Raw genomic sequence first — 25,954 nt, 5'->3', positions numbered from 1 at the left:
AGATCCACCCACCATCCAGCCACCCCACTGTGTCCCTGCTAAGCCCTCCAGGGAGTTCATGGACTACAGCAGGGCTTCCTGACCTGGTAGTGGCATCAGGGACCTGATGTTGGTATAACTTTTCCTGAGGAGACAGGAAGAAACATCTCTTCACCCACATAAGATGCCAACAACAAGCCAAAGGAACAATTCCATTCATGTCGAGCTTTGTGGGACAGTGAGTTTATTGGGCTCATTCTCAGAAGTAGGGGTGAGCTATTATAGGACTGGGGGTGACCCTAAAATAGCTACATCACTATAAAGTTGTCCCCCCACTTACATGGGTGACAACTCATGAAAGCTGGAGTCCCCATTCAAGTTGACATTTTACCTCCTATTTACTCTAACACTTCCTGAGACCACGTGCTCACTGGGATTAGAGGTGGGACATGGGAGAAGGGTGACCTGCATGTCGGGGATGCCCACAGGAGAATGCCCGCAGGTCCTGTCTTGTGAAATGTGGTTATGATGTCTGACTAAGATAATAGTGGTCTGCAAAGAGGACAACATCCCACAACATGGGTAGCTGCTAGGTCTACCCCTGGAAGAGTGGTGCCAAAGCCTATGGATGAGAAAAAGGCTGGGTTGGCCTGGCAGGCTGGTGTGGCGCCCCCAGCAGACCACAAAGAGTCTGGTATGGGGTCGCCAGCTGTGGTCTGCTGGAGGTACCATACCAACCTCCTCACCCCTAGTTACTTACCTCCCTTCTCCCCCTAGAGCCCACTCTCTGCTCTGCTCATCTACCCAAGTCTAGATGGTCTGTGCTCTGGGACCAGGCCAGAGAGGGAAGAGCCCAGAAAGGGCCTTTCTCTATCCCCACTCCCTGAATCCACACCCCCCCGCCCCCACCCCGGCTGTCAGCACAGTTAGTACCCTGGAAGGTTCCATTTAAAAACCAGGAGAAAATCAGATGTAGATTTTTTGTCCCTAGAGGGCTGCCTTGCTGGGTCACTAGCACTGGGGCTGTGTGCTTGTTTCCCAGGCATGAATCTTGGTGTGGATGTTTTGGGTCTTCAGTCAGACCCCAGGCCCTAAGTCATCTCTGGTTTGCAGGTAAAAGCTCACCATCTGGGAAAGGTCTTTCTTGGGGCATTTTCTTGTGTGGTTGGGGAACACAGCCTGGCCTGTGAGGTTGATGGTCAGCGTTGAGGCTCTGATACTGTGGCTAACGTACCGTGGGACCCAGGGAAATAAATCTTTTGCCTGCAATTTCTCAGCTTTTTGCCTTGGTAAAGTAGGAATTGGCTTACTGGGAGCTCTGAGTTACCCCTGGAAGGTGGTGTCAAGAGAGGTTGGGCCTAGGCATTGTTTATCTGCCTAAAGCCATTTGCATTCTGGCCTGTGGTACACGGGGCGTGGGCTGCCCACGTGTGGTTCTGGGCTCCACGCAGCTCTGTTGGCTGGGTTCCTGGATTCTTTTCACATTCAAGTGCCAGAGATTCATTTCCACCCTGAGACCCAGCAGAAAAGGCTGCAGTTCTCGGGTTTTCTATAGAAAAGGCACACAGCAGTAAATGGTAGGCATTCTTGATTTGCCCTGGCTGGCTTTGTGATGAAGGCAAAAGGAGACTCCTGCCTATCTGTGTACCCAGAAACCAGAGGGGGCAGAACTCATCTTGAAAATGGAGTTGTACATAGCTAGAGGCAAGCCCTCCCCTGTGGGTTGGTAACTGACCTATGAAGAGGATTGAACCCAGGATGCTGGCAGCCAGAGGGGCCTGTCCTCCTCAGAACAGCCAAGCTGCCTACTGGCACCATAACTGCCTGGGGAAGGAAAACACGGGACCAGATCAGCCATTCTAGGGAAGTGCCTCTTGCCCAAGAGGCCTGGCTTTCATGAAGTGCCCTGTTGGCCTGTAGAACACTATGGCATTTTATATTTTATTGGAACAGCAGAGCTCCGGGCAAAATCCTGCCCAACAGGTCATAGGTTACGCCTACCCTGTGTCTGAAGGGAAGAAGAAAAATAAAGCGATTGTCTTTATAATGGTCGCGCCATTAAAAGTGAACTCCCGTTCCCATAGAAACCTACTTTCACGTCCCTTGGTGTCTTTTGAAAAAAGAAAATACTGGTAGATTCTGTCTGTCATAGAAGGAAGTACAAGCAGCCTTTGGGGAGTCTGAGGGTTTTTTCCTCTTTATTGGTGTGTTTGCTTTTCTGTGATTAATTTTCTCCTCACCGAGTGGTCAGTCCTAAACTTTAGCCATAGGTTACATTTGGCCTGCTGCTCATTTTATAAATAAAGTGGTTTTGTTTGTTTATTTGTTTGTTTTTTGTTTTTGTTTTTGTATGTAGCTATACCCATTCATTTGGATATTATCCATGGCTGGGTACGGAAGAAGGCACCCAGAAGGCCATGTATACCACTTGGTCAGGTGCAGAAAAAGAGTCAAGTTGGGGAATGTAGAAACAGTAAAATTCAAGAGAGAGAGAGAGGGTGTGTGTGGCCTGTGCGAGAGAGAGAGAGAGAGAGAGAGAGAGAGAGAGAGAGAGAGAGGATTTGTATGTTATATATCTCCAATTTAGTTGCTAGTCATGACCGTTGTTAGATAAATGTTTTTCCAAGTCATTGCTCCACCTTGGACACGACCCACCAAGCTGTCCCAGGGACTCCCATCTGAGGAACACGCTAGCCACACCCGTCTTCTCCTCACTGATGCACAGCAGATTTGGTCTAGAAGCAGTTCAGGGTGAGGCCTTGATGTCATGCTAACACTTATGGCATATGCAGTCACCTTTCTTCTAAAGCAGGGCGGACACTCAGGGATCCAAGGAGGCCAATCAGCTGTGTGAGGTAGCTAGCCTTCCCCGGGAGACGAAAAGGACAAGCTCTGTCCAGCATCGGCAGGAGTCGAAGACTTCCGGTCGGAACCATGGCAACTGGCGAACTTCCTGTAGGATGGTGGAGGACTGTAGTTTTGAAAGCCAGACTCTGCGTGACAAGTGGGAGTCGCTAGTAGGGCCGTAACAACTGGCCTCTTCCTCAGAATGGCTGTGACTTGTTGCAGGAGACCCCAAGAAAGGCTTGTTGACTGTTGACATTCCCTCCTAGGAAGCGGGGAGGGTGGTCAGTGGACACTCGCTTGAGGTTCCGGCTCCTCTATCCTGCAGCTTTGGGGTAACCCTCACATAAAGCCATTGGTTCCTCACATTGGAAGTTTGAGATTGTCGTTTGGTTTGTTCTTGGGACTTCATAAGCAGGTTAGGCTCTTGTATCCATCTCCCCAGGGAAGGAGTTTTCCTAACTGGATGAGCGTAGAGTGCTCGTGGGTAAAGCTGTCCATCCATTCTTACCCCAGAACTGACGACATGTCTGGCATGCGTTCTGTTGCCTGCTGTACAATGGGTTTACCCATCTGAGGCCAAGTCCAGAGCTGGGGTTGAAAGGCAGGGATCTAGGCAGTGGACTCAGGAGCCCACTTGATATCCTCCTTGTGATTGCCCTAGAGCCCGGGGCTTCTTGGAGATGATTACCTGAAATGCTTGACAATGAGTAAAAGCTGAAAGAGGAGTTGGGGGCATTTGGAAGCCCTGGTCAAAAGCCACTTCTGCAGCGCGCCGGGTGGAATTGGATAGAGCCCCGATGACGTCACACCCCACTCCTGCTGTTCCCTCCTGGGGGGTGGGGCAGCCAGGGGGTGGTTCTCATGCAGCTGGAGCCTTTGCCACTTTATAGTCTTCTCTTTTTAAGACTATTTTAATCGTCTCCTATGCTGTGACATACTTAGAAGGCAGAGTTCTGAGCACCTGGTTAGGATCTGGGGCAGCAGGTGGAGAGGGGCTCAGAGATGATCTGGTTTGCTGGGGAAGAACCTGAATGTAATGACATCATCCCTGCTTCCTTCTTCACCTAGGGCACGCCAGCCCTGGACCTGGAGCCAAACCTACTTGGGCCACACCTCTGTGCACCTCGTACGATCTGTAGTTTGGCCACCAGGCCAGATTCAGCCCTGCAACCTTACCCTCTGGACATATCTATGCCACCAGCCACTCTCCTTCCCAGGGAAAAGCTCGTTCCTTGGATAAAGTGGACCCCAGTGTTTCTCATGCTCACCTTCCCAGAGGGAAGTGCTAGAATGTGTACAGAAACTGTTGTAACTGCAGGCCGTGTCGGACAAAGTAAGCCTGACCCAGAAGGGCAAACATTGAACGTTCTCTGTCATCTGTGCAATCTAGAATTAAAAATCTATTTCACACACACACTCACACTCACTCACTCACACACACACACACACACACCAGACACATATACATGCACACATCACACATACACTCGCACTCACACACATTTACACACACACACACTACATTCACACTCACACACTCTCATACACACTCCAGACACACTCATACACACATACACACACCTCACACTCACACACACATACACACAACACACACACATTCACACACTCACACCAGACACACACACACACATATATACATCAGACACATTCACATACACATACCACACACACACTCATACACACCACACACACTCATACACACCACACACACTCATACACACACCAGACACACGCTCATATACATACACCACACACACATATATGCACACTACACTTGCACACACCACACACTCACACAGACACACACACACTTACAAAGATACACACACTCACACAGACACACACACTCACACTTACGCAGACACACAGACACAGACACGCACACACACACACACACACACACACACACACCATGACAGTAGGAGAGAAGGTATCCAGGAAAAGGAAGGTAACCAGCAAGATTTGGGGAGTGAGGGCAAGAGAGGGAAATAGGTATGAATAGCATCAAAGTACTCAATAAGCCTATATAGAAATATGGTGAATCCCATCACTTTTATGCAATGAATATACAATATTTTAAAAAGTTCCCAGTCTAGACATGTAAGTTGCAAGGGACTTCACTCCCAGAAAATGACATTTGACCTTGTTTTGTGTGGGAGTCTAGCCGAATGGCCACACAAGTATTTCCAGGCTCACCTCCCTGCCTCCATGCCTCCTCCCCTCCGTTTAGAGCAGAGGTCAGCTTGTTTTACTGCCGTCTCCATGGAGAGTTTATGGTGCTGTTCATGACCATTGCTAAGCACACTTTGCTTTTGTCTCTGTGGTATTTGCTAAAGCAGGGATGTACACGGAGATGATGAGATACCAGAAAAGCAGGTCTTTGGTTGTCAGGCTGACTTAGGGACTATCTAGCCAGAGTTAGAGAAGACGGCTTGAGGCTCTGTGGTGATCTGTTTGATGTTCCATGCAGGCTGTGTGTGGGGTGGCGTCCTAATCAGGTTTGTCAGCTTGACAAGATCACATAGCCTAGAGTCATCTGAGAGGAAAGCCTCCTTGGAGGAAATGCTTGGGTCAGATTGGCCTGTGGGCAAGTCTGAGGAGAGTTATCTTGACTGATAATTGATGTGGGAGGGTCCTGTCCACTGTGGGCGGCACCATCCCTAGGCAGGTGGTTCTGGGCTGTGTAAGAAAGCTAAGCACACGAGCTGGAGTGATTCAGCAAGTGGATTCCTCCGTGGGATTCTCTGCTCCATGATGGTTATTACCTGTACCTGAGAGATAGAGATTCCACCACTGAAGGACCAAGCAAGACCGGAGGGTTGGCTTCTGGGCTTTTTGAGTGCAGGAATCAGAAATCAGAGTGAAGTCTGCAAAGATGAGGCTAGGGTGGAGGCTCTAAGAGGAGGCTGGAACTGGGGTTGGGGAGGAAGTATGGAGACTTGGCCATGTATCAAGGACCAGCTGATCAAATAGCAAATGATACTGGGCAAGAAGTCACCACCTTGGGCAGGCTTGTCACCTGCCTTTTGGGACTGGACAAAGCTCATTGTCACTTATACACTGGTAACTCCAACTAACAAGACAGAAGGCCAAGCTCTCAGCCTATAGTTCCTGACTGGTAATCACGGGGCAGCTGAGAAGTGTCAGGACAGGGCTCCTAGTTTAAGAAGTTGACGAATATGATGCTTATAGACTGAATGATGGTTGAAGTGACTAGAGGTGGCCATGGGAACTGTCCTTTACTCTGTATCCTGGACTGTGTGATGGTGATGACAGATTATAAAGCGTTCAGTGTCTTCTATTTAGGTAATTTCATTCTGATGTCACCCTCTGAGGTTGGTGTTATGGCCCCACTGTACAGATACATACACTGAGGCCAGTGTAGAAGAGAACGTCTGTCTAATCTGAACTTGCTCCGAAACAAACCCCCACACACTTAACAAATCCAAGCTGAGGGCCTTGGGCACAGACAGCCCACGGTCGCCTGGTGATGGCCTCACAGGAGCACACATACCATGAGATACCTCACTCTGCTAGGAAATGAAGAGGAGCAGAGGGTGTCAGCATGAGTCACAGGTGAGACGGCCCAGGTCAGCACGGCTGCCCTTGGATCTGTCTTGGCGGTGGTGGCTTCCAGTTGTTTTCTGGAAGCTGTGCCAGGCTCGGCACCAGAGTGCTGTGTTCACACCTGAGCTGGGCACTAGAGTGCTGTGTTCACACCTGAGCGTATGAAAGGAGGAGTTGAAGGGAGAATCAATCCCTGGGCTTCGACAGACCTGTGTGTGAGCCTATTGATGCTGGGTGAAAGGGGACACTCATCCCCAGGTCTCCTGTCTGTTAGAACATCATGAGGCCTCATGCCTTCCCCCCTTTTCCTTTCCTCTCAGCCCCTCCCCTGTTTGCCCTTTCCTTGGACAATTCCTCTTAAAATTGTTTTTTTAAGCTGATGCGTTTGATGATTCGTTTGTCACCGAATCAGATGCTTGCATGCCTTAATCTTGACGCCTTTAGTCTTATGCTCTGACTCCTATGAAATGTAAGCATGCACAGCTCTCTGCTCCTGCTCTTTGGCCCTCAACCCTTACTTCCTGATCTAGTTCCAACACACTTTGGGGGATCTCAGTGTTCTCATAGGTCTGTGCTGCTCAAAGCTTAGTCTGTTGGAAGGCTTGGCCTCCTTTGCCTCCTGTTCTGCCTTTTGCATTCTTGGGAGTTTAGATATTGCTGTTGATCTTGTTGCTAACTTAAGGGTTTATGTATTTAATCCCAAACTCTTTCTGTATTGGATGGCTGTTTTGGGTGGTTGGGACATCAGGTGAATTCTGTCTCTTGGTTCTGACTTCTTGGGTAAATCCAGGTGCTCCGTCTGCTCGAGTCTGGGCTTGTTGCCCTCCATGCCTGGGATCTGGCTGTCGTCTGGGCTGTCAGTTAAACCTCACCATGTGTTCCTTCCCCTTCCACTGCTTCTTGCCTTCTGATGGTGCCAACTTGTGGGTTACTGGCACACATCTTTGCTGAGAGTGGGTACCAGGGTGGTGTGTTGTCTGAGAACTCGAACTGGGAAAATGGGTCTCCTCTTGTCTAATTCTTTTTTTTTTTTTTTTTTTTTTTTGATTTTTCGAGACAGGGTTTCTCTGTGTAGCCCTGGCTGTCCTGGAACTCACTCTGTAGACCAGGCTGGCCTGGAACTCAGAAATCCGCCTGCCTCTGCCTCCCAAGTGCTGGGATTAAAGGCGTGCGCCACCACTGCCCGGCACCTCTTGTCTAATTCTTGATTGCTGCATTAGTTGAGTGTCATGTTCGAGACTGGCAGTCCCTTCCTCTGGGCCACTGAAGCTCTTCACAGTCAAGAGCCCCTTCAAGGGCTCCCTGATGCTGGCTTCTTCCTGTCTCTTTCGTCGAATAGTTTCTGAATTCTTCCTGTCTGAGACTGTCTTTCAGTTCTGGAACATTTCCTCTAACTCCACCATTACAATTTCTATTCTTCTGTTTTCTCTGACCTTCCAGAACTCTATTTAGATAGTGGCTCGGGGAGACTTTCGTCGCTAATTTTCTTATCTTTATTATTTTCCATCCCTGTATTCTGAGAGATTTCATCCACTTCTAATTCTATATTTTATCTATTGCATTTTTAATTTGCCGGAGCTATTGTAGAGCGGAAACCTGCTCTCCCATACTGCCCAGGATGGTGGGAGATCTCAAAAGGCAGCCCACTCAGGGGACTGGAACCCAACACTGGTGGTTTGGGGAAAAGTTCGTGGATGCCACCTTTGTTCTCCAGACACTTTGTGTGGCGTGGGAAGCATTGCACTGGACGTGTGTACCTACCTCAAGAGCCACAGTGATTTCGGAGTCCTGGAGGCAAAGGGCCTGCAGGCAGGCTTGTTCCACCTGCATCCCAAGGCCCAGTTAACCCAGAATCTTGCTAAGAAGCTGGCACAGCACAGAGTCGTAAATGTACCAGAGTCATTTTGAGATTTACGGTTCTTGAATATGAACTTTGTAGACGCCAGTGTTGTGTTGCAATATCGACAGACAGCCACCGAGGCTGGTGGGAAACTCAGCAAGTGAGTGTCCTGGAGACTTAACTTCGGACAATGCTACAAGTTTGGTCCTTAGGTATTCCCTTTTGATGGTTTTGCAGGCTGCTGATTACCAGGGGGAATTGGCAGCATTGCTGGGAGCCTGTTAGCCACTTCGAAAGGCTTTCCTCAGTCATACTCTATCTCACCTGGTGGCTGGTGTCCCAAATCCCAAGTCAGGAAGAGTTTCTGCAGCAAGAAACTGAGTACTTAACCACCAGGCTCCTCCTTCCCCAAGGCTTTCACCCACCCACCAGTGGGCTACAAGCCCCGCCCAGCTTGGCAGTCAGCGTTTTTGATTGGACAACAGTATAGGCTAGTTGCTGTCCTAACTAGGAGCCTGAGCACGGTGTATCTGAAAGCTTGATGTCAGCAGAGCCTTTGTTTAGGTTCTGTGTCGTTGGATGCTGGCTCCTTGACCATTTTTATAAATCTGTCCTAGCCTGAAGCCGTCAGCTTTCTGGCGCCAAGCTTTTAAACAATCTTTGCTTCTGGTGAGATGATAGTTAATTGCCTGGCCTTCGCCAGACTCCAGCCGCCAGGTTGACCTTAGCTTGTTCCCTAAATGCTTGCGGGGTTCAGGTCAGCTGCAAGCAGGACTGTGGAAGTGGCCTTTGGCGGTTCCAGGAAAGAACAAATCAATGTGTGGTCCTTCCGCGCAGCTCGAAGGAGGCCTTTGATTTTGCAACCTTGGCTGCTTAAACACGGTTGATCAATCGGGGTGGGAGTGAGGGGCAGGGGTGGGAATCAAAACAAAATCCGGCAACAAGAGAGACAAGCAAGGAAGGGCAGCCTGTGCTTGCCGGAGTCGGGCTTGAAGACAGCCTGTGGTTAGAGTTTGCTTCCTGTGCGTGGTAGCTGCTCCCGTGTGCTGGTCTCTTCTATCTGTGATGTGTGAGATTAGCAACTTGAGTGTCCCCCTGGGGGCTGTTAGGGGATGCAGTGAGGTTGCTAGGCCTTTTGAGTCAAGGTTTGTTTTTTCTTTACAGTTTATTTAAAATAAATTGTGTGCAGTGGTAGTAGCTGGGGAGATAGTTAGTTGGGGGAATACTTGCCAAGGACCTGAGCTCAGTCCCCAGAAACCATGGTTAAAAAACAAACAAACAAAAGCAAAGCAAACAAACCCAAACAGCCGAGTGGGATCCAGCATGCCTGTAAGCACTGGAGAGGCAGAGGCTGCATCTATAGTGCTCATTGGATCTATAGGGCTCCTTGGCCATCCAGCTGAGCCTACTTGGTGGGTTTCAGGTTAGTGAGAGACCTTGTGTGTCGACTTGTTAAGCCATTGGAAGGACTCAGTGTCTCTGGTCTCCACATTCACATACATTCACATGTGCATATGCACCTGCACCCATACAAACATGCACACACATATGCATGTAACAATAACAGGGGGGGGGGCATTTCATCCTTCCTGTCGGTGTGCTTGTCATTGTTTTCACAGGGGCTCAGCTGGATGAGCCGAGGGACTTATGCACCCAGGCAGTGTTTGGGGTTTGTGCCATATCACCTCAGACTTAGGTCACTTGATGACTAGCACCGAGTGTCTAATTGAAGCCCGAGTCATTTGGGGTAGAGGAGATACTAGGGCTGAAGCATGGGGAAGGTGCCCTGTGACAGGACCCTGTGTCAGGTGGGCATGGGCAGAGGTGGTTTCCGGAGGAGTGAGGGGCCGTGAGACAGTAAGGTGCAGGTGTAGGTGTATGCTCCAGAGATGAGTAAGAGGTGGCCCGCCCAGCCCAGGACAGAGGGAGACTGAGGGTGTGATCGTGAATAAGGCTGTAGACTTTTGGCCACTGTCGCTCCTATAGCCATTTCCTCCATGTGCGAGTGCTGTCCGGGGTGCTACCGGCTCCAGAACAGGGAGGGTTTCCGGGAGTGACCTGTCCTTAAGTGAGTGTATGGAATAGTAGTCGTGTTTCCACCAGAACCCCTTGAGCATCCCAGTGGAGAGGGGACCATCCGCTTGAGAGCCCCCCATGGAGAGGCTGCATCTTTTTGCCCCTTATTCAAAAGGCTCTTTGATGTGAGGGTCCAGCTTTGAGGTCCCTGGTAAGTCAACAGATGATGTCACAGATACCATGAATCGGGTCCATTATAGCTCAGGGTTCTCCAGTCATGGGAAGGATCCAAGAGAGGGCATGCTGCTGCTGCCACCACCCCCTTGGATGACACCGTGGAACATTACATAATGTGCCAGATGCACATGATGCAAGTTTTCTCTGCTTTTCAAAACACAGACTGTTTTCAAGTCAACCCGGCCAGAGTCCTCCTGCTCTTGAAATGACTTTATTATAACACACATGTTCATTGATGTCTGCCTTGTGGCAGCACACTCAGGACCATAAAGGTAGGGAAGGACTTGGCTGTCTTGAGATATACAACAGCAGTGGCAGCTATAGACTTGACTGTAGGGTCCCTAACTAGAGCCCTATGTCTGCTGTTTTTAGGTTGAAATGGGAAGAGTGAATGGGAGTTGCTGGAAAGAAAGGGGTCCGCTTGCCTGCGGCTAAAGCTGATGGCAGTGAGCCTTGTGGACCAGACCTTAAGGCTGCCTTGGGAGTGTAGAGTCCTATGTCTTACCATGCCCCAGAAGCTGAGGCAGAGGCAATGGAGTTCCCCACATGGGAGCAACGGCCCAGGCTTTCGGCCATTATCTGTGCACTCAGAAATGGAGATCCACTTCCTTCCATATAGACTTTGCTAGGAAGAGGCTCTCCTAGACACAAACACATGGAACACAGGTTAACTCAGATGTGATCATACAAAACTGGGGTGGCTTAATGCTTTGAGGTACAAGAGTACTGTGGCCATGTTTGTTTGCCTGATGTGATATCGTCTCTTAATACCCACCTCCCCAGTGAATTCTAGGCAGCTCTGTCCCCTAGACGGGAAAGAACATCTCTTAGGCATCTGGGTTGGGGATGGAGAGAGCGAAGGGAGGCTGACAGAACATTTGTCACCACATTGCTGTGGCTGCCGCTGAGCATACGTGATTTTATATTGGGAACACTGGGGCATGTTTTATACTTAATTCTCCAAGTAGTGAGGTGCATGGAGAGTGGAGGTGCCACGAAGTCTGGTTCAAGGACCAGGGTCTCGTGGCTTTTATAGCAGGGTCAAGTGTGACTGCAGGTGCATCTCAGAAACCCATGCTCTCTCCACGGAGCCACAACCATCCCCTACAGACACTAGGGTTGATTCTATGCGTAGCAAGCTGGTGGCACTGGCCTGAAGCTCCTGTCTGGATCTCAGTTTCTCTTCCAGTGTATGGTGATGAGTCAGAGCTGCACTGCCCATAGAGGGGGCACCATCACGGTGTGTCTTCAGACCCAGCAGGGCTAGGCTAAGCAGAACCATGATGCCCGAGTACCTGACAGGGATGCGTTCAGGGTTTCAGATCCCTCACATGAAATGGAATAGTGTGGCATCAAATCTGTGCTGACCGTCTGCCACCTTAACTCTGGAGCGCTTAGCTTGCCTGCCTGTGTTATTTGCTCTGCTCTCTGCTGTGACAACATGAACATGAGGAAGGTAGGGTTTGCTTTGCACATGGTTTGAGGGTACAGTTCATCACGGCAGGGAAGTAATGGTGGCGGGAACGTGAGGCAGCTGATCACATGACATCGTGGCGAGGAAGCAGAGACAGATAGCCACTTTCTTCCTTTCAATCAGGCCAAGACTAAAGCCCATGGAGTGGCTTTACCCATGGTCAGGGTTGGTCCTCCACCTTAACCCAGTCCAGACACCCCTCAAAGACATGCCAGAGGCTCCTCTCCTGGATTCCACATCCTGTCAAGCTGACACTACTAGCCATCACACTAGTTCCTGGGAATGGCTGATGGATGATGCTGGGTAGGAAGGGACATCTGGAGAGCTGCCCGTGTTTGATACAGGTGCGGTTTCCTGTCCTGGCATCTCTAGTGCGGAGAGCCAGCTGTGACTGCAGAAATCACTTCAGTTCTTCCATTCCCAGGCCATGGTGCTCCTGTCTCTTCCTCCTCACTGAGGTGTAGTTTCCAAAGGCCCTCCTGAATTACTCTCCTGATTTTCCCCGGGGCTGTCCAGCCTGACCTCTAATGCCACCATAGGAGAGACACTTTCCTGCTCTGGTCTCAACTGTCACCCTTGATGGAGTTTGGACACATCTATGAAATTAGTGGATGCTTCCCTTCCTCCAGATTGACCTGTGAAAAGATATGCATGGGGGGTCCACACTTGGCCACAGCTCGCCATAGCTTCACCTTGCTCAGCGCTCTCTGGCTGACATTTGTCACCCTCATGACACAAAGCATATCTCTGTGCATATGGTGCATATGTATGTACATATTTAGGTGTATATGCGTGTTTGTGTTTATGTATTTATATGTGTTTGTGTGTATATGTGTGTATGTATGTATATGTGTGCATTTATGTGTGTGTATGTGGTGTGTGTATATTTGTGTGTGTATGTATGTGTGCATGTGTGTGCATGTGTGTATGCATGTGTGTATGTGTGTGTGATGTGTATGTATATGTATATGTTTGTGTATATGTGTATATTATGTGTGTATGTGTATGTGTGTGCATGTATGTGTATATATTTGTGTGTGTATGTGGTATGTGTGTGTGGTGTGTGCATGTATGTGTGTGTATATATGTGTGTGTGTGTATGTGTGTATTTGTGCATGTGTATGTGGTATGTGTGTGTGTGGTGTGTGCATGTATGTGTGTGTATATATGTGTGTGTGTATGTGTGTATTTGTGCATGTGTATGTGGTGTGTGCATGTATGTGTGTGTATATGTGTGTGTGTGTATTTGTGCATGTGTATGTATGCATGTGTGTGTATGTATGTGCGCGTGCATGTGTGTGATGTTGATGCTGGTGTCCTCCTCAGTTACTCTTCTACCTTATTTCTGGAGGCAGAGTCTGACTGGGTACACTAACTGGCCAGAAAGCTCCAGAGATCCGCCTGTCTCTGTTTCCTAGCACTCAGATTACAGTATAGATGTCTACACCTTGCTCTTTACGTGGGTTCTATGGTTTAGGCCCTCATACCCTCTGCAGGAGCACTTTACTGACTGAGCCATCTCCCTAGCTCCAGCATGTATGTTTGGCATCCTTCCCAAAGCCATGCAATTTCTTTAGCCAAAGCTACAGAAGATAATGTGCCATTGAGTCAAATGAGCCACACCCCTCCATCAGTGTGGTCCAGCTGGCAAAATCAGGGAGATGCTGCCAGCCGACCTGACCTGGAGGCAGGGTTTGTGTGTGTCTGTGTGTATGTCTGGATTTGACTATGCAGCTGCCACAGGTAAATCTTTGTGGTTATGCAAACGGGTTGGGAATGCTAGACTTTTACCTTGGTGGCCATAGATACCCTCCACCTGTCTGTGGGTCTTCCAGTGGACTCAGGGCTTGAACGCAAGGTTAAAGAGTTAAAAGGTTGCCTGAATGGTTCTCCAGAGGGACCTTCCTCTCTGGATGTGCTGGAGCGCTGAACCAGCTTTGGACAGAACTTGGTGGGTAGGGTGCACAGCCTGCAGAGGAGTTAGTTTATCTATATACTTACTGTTCATCTGTACATCTTTATACAACCACTCTTGTTTGTACATGGCTATCAGACCATATGGCCTCTTTGCTGGGCCACCAGCCTTGTCTTCTGTTCCTTTTCCATCCTTTTCCATCTCATTACCCCTCACAGGTGCCCATTGCCTCACTGTCTAAGATTGGCCTTGCCCAGTGTCTTCCTATACATGTTGGGCTGTCCCTCCTGGCCTCTGGTGAGAGAGAAAGCTCTCTGTTCTTGGCAATAACCTTGTCACTTGCCTGGCTACTCTGTTCTTAGCTGCCTGTTGGGGACTGGCTGCTCTGAGATGGCCCAGGGTTTGCCCAGGAGCACCCTTGGAGTGGGCACACCAGGCCCTGTGAGCAGTGGGCTTTGGCTTCCTTGTACCTTTCCTGGGGACACAGAAGCCTTTTCCTAGACAGAGCTGCCCTGGGCGAGGCTCATCCTAAAGGGCAATTTGTCGTGAGTAGTATTTTCTCAGGGTAGGTTCTGAGAAAAGTGGTGGCCCAGGCTCTTGGGCAATATTTGGGGTAGATGTTAATTCAATTTTAATGATTTTATGTAAGTGGCAGGGGCATGGGGCAATATGCACATGTCATGAGGCACGGGGGTGGGTGGGGGAGGTCAGAGGTCAACTTGCAAAAATTTGTTCTCCCTCTTCACCGTGTGTGTAGTAGGATCTCACACAGGGTGCCAAGTACCTGCACCTAGTCTTCTAGTCCAGCCCTGAAATGGATTTTAAAATTGGGGTTTCCATTCACCACCTTTGGGGGATAGGTTTCTGGCCTAGAATACTTTTTATTCTGCCCTCAGGCAATTAAAAAACAAAAAACAAAACAAAACAAAAAACCCTGACCTCTTAGCCCACTGTACCGGAGAGGATGTGAAAACCTGCGAATCAAATCCAAAGGAGCAGTCGCCATAGCACGGGCTTCTCAGCCCCTCCTCCACTGGCTTGGGTCACGGGGCGAGCATTTTCTGACTACCTAAGATATGAAGGGGCCCCAGGATAGTCAGGCTGGAGGAAGTAGCCACTGCGCTCAGCTCCTGGACAAGAGGCATTTCAGGGTAGCAGCCTAGAGAAACGAGGAAAGGGGGGTGGGGTGGGGTGGATCTGGGACTTGGCGATCCGGAGTCCCAGCAGGAAGGGGTGTGGTGATTCGGAAGGACTTGAGATCTGGGCTCAGGTCCTGACTCCTCCCCTTGGAGCTCCGGTCCTGACTCCTCCCCTCTTGGTAGCCAGGTGCTTTCCTGCCCTCTTTGCTAGTCAACAAAGAGTGCCCTGCGACAAGCCAGTGTTCTCCCAGTTCCCTGCGGGGCTTCCCTCCCCTGTGGGGATCTTTGAGTTCGCAGGGAGGGCCCCTGTCTGTGGACTCTTCAGCGAAGTCCTCAGACTTTAGGCCAGTGCTTACCTCAGGCAGAGCCAAATCTCTAAGGAAAACTTGGTATCCGCAGGGGAGGTTTGGGGTTTCAAGACTGAATGGGCGCTATTTTTTCCCGGGAGGTGGGGGTGGAGCAGAGGTCCCAGTACTGTTTAATACCTTGCCAGGCACAAATGAACTCCCCAGTAGTGGGAGGTGGAACCCTGCCCCATCCTGGACACTTAGACTGCAGCTGTCTGACCCTCACCAGAGACTCTGGCTGGAGATCTGGGTGGGGCCGAGACAAGCATATCTAACAGGGTCCCCAAGGCGAGCTGTCTGTCCCTGCGCTATGCTCTTCTAAGATCACAACAGAGAAGGGGGCTGTTTCTGCAGCCAGAGTCATGGCCACCACTGTTCCTGGGGTACAACGGGGAAGGGTCCTGTGACCATGTTATGACCAATCAGGAGTGGGTTTTTTTTATCCCCACCCCCATTTCCACTTGGATAACTGAAAGCAAGGAATATTGTTCCTGCTAAGCATATGAAAGCACCGCCCACTCACCTCACCAGCCTTCCCCACATCCCACAGAGCTGAGCTGTCACTCTCATGGGCCTGCCGCAATTGCTGCATGCGTCGACTCCAGTCACCAGTGGCTAGATGTGGGCAACAGGTGCCCCCTTCCTCTCCCAGTTCAGAAGGGCAGACCAAGGGAGAGAGGAAGGAGCCAGGGAGGAAGGAGTTAAGGAACTGGGAAGCCCAGTGCATGGAGGTACTCAGGTACCCTAGTCTGCCTCCCAAGACTTGCAGGCAGGAGCTCGGGGCTTGGGTGGGCATTGAGTTACTGGTCTGTAAACGGGGCTGCTCACCTGCTCAGGCTCCTGCCTCACACCCATCCTACAAGACTTCTTTATAAGGAAGCTGGGTGTGGTGGCACACATATACCTTCAATGCCAGCACTGGAGAGGCACAGGTAGGAGGATCTCTGAGTTCAAGGGCAGCCCCGTCTAGGGCGCGAGTTCCAGGACAGCTAAGGGCTACATAGAGAGTCCCTATCTCAAGAGAACTATCATCACCAAAGAAAGTGAGCACTTGGGGTCGTCACAAGTTATATGGGGGAGGGGGTGCCACATCCCTGACATTAACGGCCTCATTTCTGCATGACTGGCTCTTCTGTTTGGGGACTGTGGCTGATGGCTGCATGGCTCCTCAGAATGACCTGCTTCCTTGCACGCCTTGGTCCAGACTAGACAAGGGTGGCCACTTGGGTTCTGTGGTGGATGATGTCATAAGGAAGCTGACCTTTGAAATCTCTCGCTCACTAACTCCCATGACAGAGAGCTTCCTTGTCAAGGAGACTTTACCAAGTTCTTTCAAGACTGGTAAAGCCAAACCTTCAAGGAGAGCAGTGGCAGCGAGGGGTCTGCTGGCCTGCCTTTCTCTTTGACTCCTGTACCCCCTACTACCCCCGGTCCCCCTCCCCCCAGCCAGAGCTACCCCAGAAGATCAGCTGATGCACAGTACTCTCACAGAGAACACATTCTTTTGTCACTGGCTGACACGAGGTTCAAGAACATAGGCTTTGGTCTCAGACAGATCCCCAGGTCATTCGGGATCAGTCTCAGCCAGGTTTAGCTGAGTTCCGGAGAACCCCCCACGCCATGGTGCTATAAGCAGAAGAGCATTTCTATGCATGTAGTCCAAAGCCACATGGCAGTAGGTCCCTTCAGAACCTGCAGTCACTCAGGCTCTTTCTGGCTCACAGCTCTGCCATCTCCTGTGTGGCTCTTGATCATCTTATGGTCCAGAGTGACAGCTAGGGCTGTCGCTGTTATGTTAATGCTCGAGGAAGCAGGTTGGAAGAAAGTAGGATAAAGAAGGATTAGAGCAAATGCCAGCGTTTCATGAGGTTTTTAGAATGACCCTATGGCGTTCTTTCTCAGATTCCATTGGCTGAAATATAAGTTACAAGAGACTGCAAAGGAGACTGGTTAGTGGAGTTCCCCTGAAAACAAGGGGTTCTCAGTCACGGGGGAAATCAAGAAGGGAACTGTGAAGTAGCCCTGTCAACCCATCTCTGTCCTACAACTCCCTGCTTCCGAGGGCCTCAGTCCAGTCCTGGCCTCTTTACATCTTAATCATCTCCGGCTGCCTGGAAACTGGAGTTGATGGCTCATAGTCCTGACCCGGCCTGACACAGCATGGGGCCCAGAAGTCACGTCCGTTGTGTTCTGTCACTGGCTGTGGGTGTTCTGCTTCATGGGGCAGAGAGAGAGCAGGGTGAGCTGAGGACACACAGGGGATCTCCACATCTTAAGCCTCCTTTATGTCACTCCCTCAGGTGCCATGAAAACTGCGGTGTGAAAGTAACTCACACAGGCACTGAGGAGATGGCTCAGTGGGTAAGAGGCTCCTCTGCAACCCCAAGGACCTGGCATCAGATCCTGGCACTGACGTGAAAAATCTGAGGTTCTTGGCACACGTGTGATCCCAGTACTCAACCTACACCAGGTGGGTGACCAGGATGTGGTGGTCACCTGGCTCGCTCCGTGCTGTGTGTGTTGTACTTTGAGTACCCCCTGGGTGTGCAACTCTTTGCCCCATGGGGCCTAGGGAGCCTGTACACTCAAGGGACAAGGGATGTGGCCAAGATCACATGGGGAGTGAGAAGATACCCAGGTGGTAAGGTCAAGGCCTCCATGCAGCTGGGTGCTGGTGACTCCATGCTACGTGTCCATCTTAGGGATGGTGGGAGAATGGGCAAATGTGTATCGTACTTATTGGGATGGTCTGGACAAGGTCATGGAGACTTATTCCACCTCCCATCAGAACAGAATTTTTTCCAGAGTCATGACTGCATTTGGGGATGTGTGTGCCAGCTCTGTCACCTGCCAGATGATGGCTTCCAGGCTTTGGTTGTATACCCACCATCTGCCATTTTTAAAAGTGTGTGTGTGTGAACACATGTGTGCAGAGGACCAAGGAGGATGCTGAGTCTCCTGCTCTATCTGCTTCGCTTTATTCCTTGGTCACAGGGTCTCACACTGAACCTAGAGCTAAGGCTGGTGGTCAGCAAGCTCCAGCAAGCCCCTGACCCCTGACCCCCCAGCACTGGGTGCATGGCCACTCCAGGTTCTTAGATCAGTTCTGGGGATTTGAACCTGGGTCTGCAGGCTTGTGCAACAAGTCTTCTTATACACTGAGACATTTCTCTGATTAGTTTTCTTTTTATGACTGTGACCACCATGCTTGAGGGAGGAAGGACCGACTGACTTTGCTGTTTCAGAGAGTGTGACCACTTGGCCCTTTGTGCTTGGGCAGGATATCAGGAGACTATCATGTAGGGAGGTGGCACTGCTCAGGTCATAGTAGGCAGGGGGAAAAGATGGAATGGACTAGGGATGATATATAACCCTCAAGGGCACATCTCCAGTGACCATCCTTTATGTAGGTCTTGGACCCTCCGGTTTTCAGAACCCCCTTAAATAGTACCATGGCTGGGAATGAGCATGGATGCCTGCAGGGGACCTTTCATATCCAAGCCATCCCCTTCCCCCGAATCCCTGTCTCCATGCTATGGGTCTGACAGGCATGCTTGAAGCTCTAGGACCGTGCAATGTGAGGGACCCAACCCCGTCCTAGCAACTACAGCAAAAGCAGGCTTTGGGAGGGAGTGGGGAGAAAAGAGAAAAACAGAATGCTTGAATGTCCCTCGAAATACTCAGAAGGGAGAGCCTGGAACTTAGCCTGGGGAGGCTCATTTCTGGCATTTGACTTCTAGAGTTATAGGATACAGTTGCAATCTTTTAGGCTACCATGTTTGAGGTAATTTGTTACAGTAACCAGTGAAAAATGACAGGAGACATCTCTGTGTGGCCAGGGGAAGTTTCTCCAGGAGATGAAACCAGGGAAACAAACCAGGCAAAATTTTGAGAGAAAAGTACCCTGGGCAAAGGAAACACTAAGTACAAAGGTTCCCAAGGCCAGGAAACACTTGACCCTCTCAGTGTCAGTGGCCAAGTCCTTTGGTCAACATGAGACTGCTGACCTTCGTCCCAGTGGACTCTCCATCAGCCATCTTCCTGGGTTTTCTTTTGTGCCAAGGGCTCTTTCAGCTCAGAGAACTACGTGTATCTCCAGGCAGGTCTGCTGTCATTTCTTTGAGAGCCTTCTATGTCCCCTGCTGTTCCCAGCTCCTGCCTGGCTTGTCCTGTGGTACCACTTGCTGATACACCTGTGGCCTCTGCTGGGCAGCTGCCCAGGGTGAAACCTGGCTCTCCTCCACCTCTGTCTCACCACTGCCTGAGGCACAAGAGGCAAAATATTTGTTAACAGAGCGCTGCCTCTGCCAGAAGTGTGGGCCTATTCACCTTACTTTGGACTATGACCTAGCTAAGGATGCCAAGGGCTTTGGCTGCCTGGACAGGGGGTGGAAGGTGCTGGGGAGAAAGCAGCTCACAGGAGACTTCCAGCCCACCCTCCCCCATCCCTCCCCTATCCTCACCATCCCAGCCACAGGATAAGATTGGTACCTCTTGTTGACATTCAGCAGGCTCGAGCATGCTGAGAGCTGGCAGGATTAGGAGGCACTGGGCCCACTTTCCCCTGTCCTCCTTCCTATGGAGTATCCCTGCTGTTCCCTGGAGACTGTAATCCTGTGGCTGACCCCAGACCTCTGGGTCCCCAATGAGCCTGGGCCCCATTCTCAACCAGGGACATCTGAGCAAGGGCTGAACCTTGTACTATTTTGTTCTTTCCTTTCCCAAGAAGAGCAGGGGTGGATGCCTCTGACCTCTGAGCTGGCCTGGGCCTGTACACCCTGCAGCTCACTCACCAGGGTCAGGGTGAGCTTGGATACAGAGAGATCTCTGATGAAGACCACAGCTTAGTAGACCAGGGTTGGGATGGGGGTGAGGGGCTTAGATGTGTGTGTGCATTTGAGCTGATTAAAAGACAAATCAGAGAAGGTTTGAAAAGGAGGAAGGGGTGGGGCAAGGAGAGATGGAGGGAGGAAGAAGGACGGAGGGAGGGAAGGAAGGAGGATGTCTTCATTCCCTTCTGTTCCTGTTCACCATTTTTCTGGCTGCTCCATTCCCTCACGTGTGTTCCTCTCTATCCTCCATCTTCAGCCTGCTCTTGGCTTTGCTGCTTACTTCTCTGCGGTTCCTGCTACCTGGTTTTGGCACACGGCTGGTGTCCTGTGTGGGGACCAGAGAAGTTACGCTCTTGCCTGTCTCATGGCTCTCTGGTACCTGGTGTTCTGAGCTCCTGCCTCTCCCAGTCCTCTTGGTCTCCCTGTCAGCCAGTCCTGGCCCCTTTGAGAGCCTTGCAGGTGCCAGCCCTGGGATCTGAGAGCAGGTGGGATTGGAGGGTGCTTGGTATCCCTTGAGACTGTGTGAGGACACAGTATTCCGGGGCTTCCACCTGAGCCTATTTAAAGTCAAGGTGTGGTCTAGTAACAAGGGGACAGTCAGTGCAGGAGACAGTCCCTTCCTGGAAGTTGAGGAGCCAGCATCATGGGTCTCGGGATTCAAGCACCCAAGCTTCTTGCTCTGAGTGTCCTCATATTCTCTACATCCTTAACTGGTGTAATAGGACAGACTCATGGAGTCTGCTGCATGCTGAGTTCAGCAGCTGCCCTGAGAGCCAACGACTCCCAGTACCCTGGTGTGCGTGTATGTGTGTGTGTGTGTGTGTGTGTGTATGTGTGTGTATATGCATGTATACATATAGTAATACATCTATATTGTCACAACTGCATCCAATGGCACCATTATCTCATTTTTGCAGATCAGAGTCTGACAGTCACTGGTGACAGTCAAAGTGTTGGTCACCTGGTTTCTTGCTGCCATTAACTTGTAGGGGCCTCTTGCATTCCCTAGCCTGTGGCCCGTTCCTCACCTCCACAGCCAGGGGCATTTCATCTTCCATCCTCACCTGTTTTTGTCACTGTCCTGCTTCTCTTTGCTTTCTTGTGGACAGTGAGCCTCTTGTCACGGAGCTGGTCAGAGATGGTGCTAGTGAAGTTGGGGCTGTTATTTTAAGCGATGCTAGGAGAGGCGGTGAACTCTCTAGAGACTTGTAAAAATAGCATCCCTTCTGGTTCGCAGAGCGGTACATGTCCACTGTCTACGGATGGTATCAAAAACACGGAGGAGAAATCAAATCATCTCTCTGCACCTGCCTCGTGTGACTCAGTTCCCACGGATGGATTGTTTTTTCTGGGTTTTTCTGATTAGGTGCTGAGCTCAGACTGGAGCTGGGGGGGGCTGGGGGGGCTGACACTCAGTGACCACGCTGGCTCCTCAACTCTACCCCCTAGGCCCTGAACTCCTTTGGGAGCCGTTCCCAGGCCTGCAGTGATGTGGAACACAGTCATGGGTAGAAATCACACCATGACTGGTAACAGGAGCATGGCAGGCACCCTATGTGTTCTCTCCTTGCTTTTAGGACATCTGTATAATATACCTTTACTGTCACTTTCCCCTCTTTGTGCCCCCACCTCTCCTGTGCCCAGTGCTGGCTCACGGTGCCCTGTGCTATGAGAGTGCCCCCCTGTGGTGGCTTCTCTGCTCTTGGCAGCTTGGTTTGTCCCTCTGGTCCCTCCAGCTCTGGTCAGGTCTTTGTATCTTCTCTCTCATCCCCACTTCTGACGACATCGTCCTGGGACATGCGCCTACCTGGAGAGACACTGGGTCACAGAAGACAGGAATTGAGTTCTGGGACTCTGGACTCTGAACCATGACTGGATTGGTTTTTTTTTTTTCTGAGGGTGCTACTTTGCAAGAGGCAGGTGCAGCCTCCCCAGTGAGTGGGTCCCTTTGGTGGCTTTCTGCTGAAGAAGCCTTTGTTCCTGCAAATAAGGAGCCCCCAGGGAGAGGAGGCAGCTGCTGTGGCCAGGGACATTTCCATGGAACATGCTGCTGTTTGGGTTTCATTTCCTTTCTGATGCAGGCTGTGGCTATCAAGGTGCCTTCTTATTAGTGGTAATAAGGCAGGAGCCTTCTATGTGCAGAACTGTGTGGGTGGAAGAGTCTGGAAGGAGCCACTGGCAGGCTTGTGAGGCATCTGGCACCCAGGAGCTGACAGGTCGTTTCCTTCATGGGGGCAAAGCCCCAGATGGACAGGAAGCACCCACTTGTGCTTAGCCCAGAGTGGGTGTTGTTACTAGGGACCAGAGATGATCACAGCCCCCTGTGGTCCACTCTAGCTAGCCAACACTTTTTCCTCCCAAGATGCTTTCTTTTACTATAGTTCTTGAGAAGAAATGGAGGGTCTGATACTATCTGGTGGAAGCCAGGCGAGTGTGGGAAGCGTTCATGGTGATGGTGACTGTCTTGATCTCCATGAGAGATCGGGCACATTTTCACAGGGTGTCTGCTTTGGCATCAGAACCCCCTGTTCTGAAAGTCCCTGCTTTTTCTGCACCCTTAATTCCACAATAGAACCAGATGCACGGTGAGTCTGCTGCACGCTAAAGCCAAGGGCGGGAGGATGGCAAGCGCTTAGAATGTCAGCTGCCCTGACAGTCGGATCCTCCGTGCCATGAGGTGCTGGGCAGGATACTTCTGGCTGCTGGGACAGATTGTCACAGCCCTCTTATCTTTCAGCTCTGCAGGCCAGAGTCTGTCACAGTCACGGGTGGCATTCAAGGCACTGGCCAGCCTGTATGTTGCTATCTCTAGCCTGCAGAGGCCACACACATTCTTATAGCGTGGAAGTTAGCAAAGCTCAGCGCCTAGAGGTGATTGGCTGCACATGGCTGGCCGGGGGGGGGGGGGGGGGGAAGAGCCAGGTTTACATGCAAGCAGGGGTTTCGACTGTATGGTTGAAAGTGGGAAAATAGATATTGAGTGGTCTTGGGTTGGGGACCATCTGCAAGTTAAGTATGTGTGTGTGGGGGGGGATCACTTCTGACTCTGCTGGCTCTAGATCCAGTGGCCTCTTCCTCTGGGTCAGGCTTTTTGCCTCATCCCTGTGGCTCTTGTGCTAGGGGCAACACTCTGTCAGGTCTACTCTGTGCTTTGCAGCTGGACAGTAGTGTGCTGGCCTCTGAAACCTAGATGCCAATAGCTTCTGTCCTCCCATTATAAGACATGCAATGTCTCCAGCAACCGATAGATGTCCTGTCTGTGTGTGTGTTTGTGTATGTCTATGTGTGTGTGTCTGTGTGTGTCTTTGTATGTGTGTGTCTGTGAGTGTGTCTCTGCGTGTTTGTGTATGTCTGTGTGTGTCTGTGTATGTGTGTGTGTGTGTGTGTGTGTGTGTGTGTGTGTATGACACAGGAGCCTTCCAGGCTGGAGCATCATTGCAGTCTCTTCTTTCCCTCTCCCTCCTCCCCTCCCTCTCTGCTGATGTCCCTGATCACTGGCTGCTGTCCCTGGTACAGCCTGTGCCTCGCACATATTTCTCCCTCTGCCTGGTGGCCTCTCTGTCCCAGACTCGTCAGCTTTGCCTGTGAGGGTGGATCCTTGCTGTGTCCCCAGAGCCAGCATTGCTGCCTGAGTCCTCACTGAGCTCAGTAAATTTTTATTGAAAGGCTGAGGGACTGTTGCATAAGAGCCCCAGAAGACACACACTAGACCAAAGGAGGTCTCCTTCCCACATGGGGTTTCCAGAATAAAAGATGCAGGAGGGGCCAGCATTCTGACATTCAGGGGGTGCTTCCCTCCCACCTATGGCCAGACAGCGGGTGGGGTATAGGGGCAGATGCTCAGGAACCTGACAGGACATGACATGTGGCAGTATGTTTGTTGCTTGACCACAGGATGACATGCCAGCTCATCACAGGCCAGGAGCCACCACGTCTTGGCAGAATGGGCACACATGTTGATTCACTCGAGGATTGGGGGTACCATGCAGCCCGTGGGAGCCTGGAAGGTGCCGGTGTAGTGTGGGGCACAGTATATTGTGCTGGACAAGGAAAGAGGAAGGTGTGGTATTACAAAGTACATTAGTGGAGGGGAAAAAAAATCAGGATTTGAGGACTTAGGGGTGCAGCGAGGGTTGCTCCAAGAGAGGGGGACAGACAGGAATCACAAGTTACCATAGTGGACTCTGTCTCAAAATAAAAAACAAATCCCACAAGTGTTCATAGCAAAGTCACAGCCCCAAATGTCCATCAACAATACCAAGCCCATCACAGAAACTGTAGGTCATGCCAGACCTATAAACTGTGGTATGTCCATATTATGGAATATTACTCAGCAATCAAAAAGGATAAAACTCTGATAGATGCTACTATCTGCATGCTGTGGAGTATTATAAACAGCAATGAAGTGCCGATGGGTGTTGCAACATTATAGGAAGTGAAGGAAGTCAGTTGCAAAGGCCATATGTTGTATGGACCCATTGATATGAAATGCCACAAGTTTCTCAAGAGAGTGATAGTGTATTTGTGATTGCTTGAGGCGGAAAGAAATTGGAGGTTTGCTAGTAAATATAGCATTGCCTTTGGATGTTTAGAAGATTATTTACTTTATATGAATGTTTGCCGGCATTTGTTTATGAGCGTCATGCATGCACAGTGCCCACAAAGACCAGAAGATGGGACCAGATCCCTAGAACTAGAGTTACAGATGATTTTAAGCCATCATGTAGATGCTGGGAATAGAACCTGGGTCCTCTAGAAGGGCAGCCAGTGCTCTTAACCACTGAGTCATCTCCAGCTCTGGGGAAAAAAAGTGTTTTCAAATTAGATCATGGAGATGGGTATAGACATTTCCAGGCACAGGCTAGAAAGCTCTGAGCTGGGTACTCAAGCAGGCATTCTGGTCCGTATGTTAACTATATCGAAAAGATAAGAGACACCCCACGGGTCTAATGGGAAGTAAGGTACTTGCTGGTGACCGTCTGAGAAGGCTTGATTGGAGGTGCACGTGAGTGGGTAGCCAATGCTGGATGGTGGGCGTGTCTCGGGAAAGAATCCTCTCCAGGTGCTTGGGTCCTGGGGTGGCTCTATGCCATTTGGTACTGGCCAAGTCATCCTACCTCCCTGGGATCTGCTTCCGACTCATATTTGGGGAAGGACAGCCAGCAGTGAGATACAGAGAAAGTTAGTTTATTTATTTATTTTTGTGACATGGTTTTATGCAGGCTGATGTTGAACCTACTGTATGCTGGGAATCTTGGTTTTCCTATTTGTTGTTTCCTTGTTTCTGGACAAGGTCTTGCCTTGTCTGGCCATGGCTGGCCTAGAACTGGTTATGTAAATTAGCCTGGCCTTGAATTCACAGAAATCCACCTGCTTGTGCTTCCTGGGTGCTGGGATTAAAGGCGTATGCTACTGTGTCCGGTTTATGTCATGTTGGAGGTAGAACCCAGAGCTCGTGCGTGCTGAACTACTGACTGTGTTACATCTCCCGCCCCTAAGACATTACTGTCTTGCTCATACAGAGTATACTGTGGGATCTTCAGGGACAGGAAGGTGCAGGGGAGGAGAGAAGTGAGCACCCATAGGCCATTCCAGAAGAGACACACATCTAGCCCCTACCTCATTGGCTGGAACTCTGTCACCTGATCCCACCCAGAGGCTGCGGGTTCCGTAGATTCCAGGCCTCTGAGAGTGTCTTTAGCTGCCTACAGAAAGAGCCAGGCATCTAGAGGATGTAGGA

At 50.5% G+C, this 25,954-nt stretch overlaps 1 protein-coding gene across 5 annotated transcripts in view; it reads left to right on the top strand.

Moving 5' to 3' along the window:
- The window catches only part of Clmn (calmin), a 106,833-nt gene that overhangs the window by 4,320 nt on the left and 76,559 nt on the right, over positions 1-25,954 (top strand). The window contains exon 1 of one of the 5 annotated variants that reach the window (XM_029484679.2): positions 16,864-17,852. The exons of the other annotated variants lie outside the window; for them this stretch is intronic. The gene's annotated coding sequence lies outside the window, so the exon portion shown is untranslated. Of the gene's footprint in view, positions 1-16,863; positions 17,853-25,954 lie in introns of those variants that run through there. 5 annotated transcript variants of the gene reach the window in all.

The sequence above is a fragment of the Mus caroli genome, unplaced genomic scaffold, assembly GCF_978045245.1.
Source record: "Mus caroli unplaced genomic scaffold, Mus_caroli_1 scaffold_14, whole genome shotgun sequence".
In the NCBI taxonomy this organism is placed as follows: domain Eukaryota; kingdom Metazoa; phylum Chordata; class Mammalia; order Rodentia; family Muridae; genus Mus; species Mus caroli.
The sequence above is the reverse complement of the archived record's forward strand: the minus strand, read 5'-3'. Positions and strand labels throughout refer to the sequence as shown.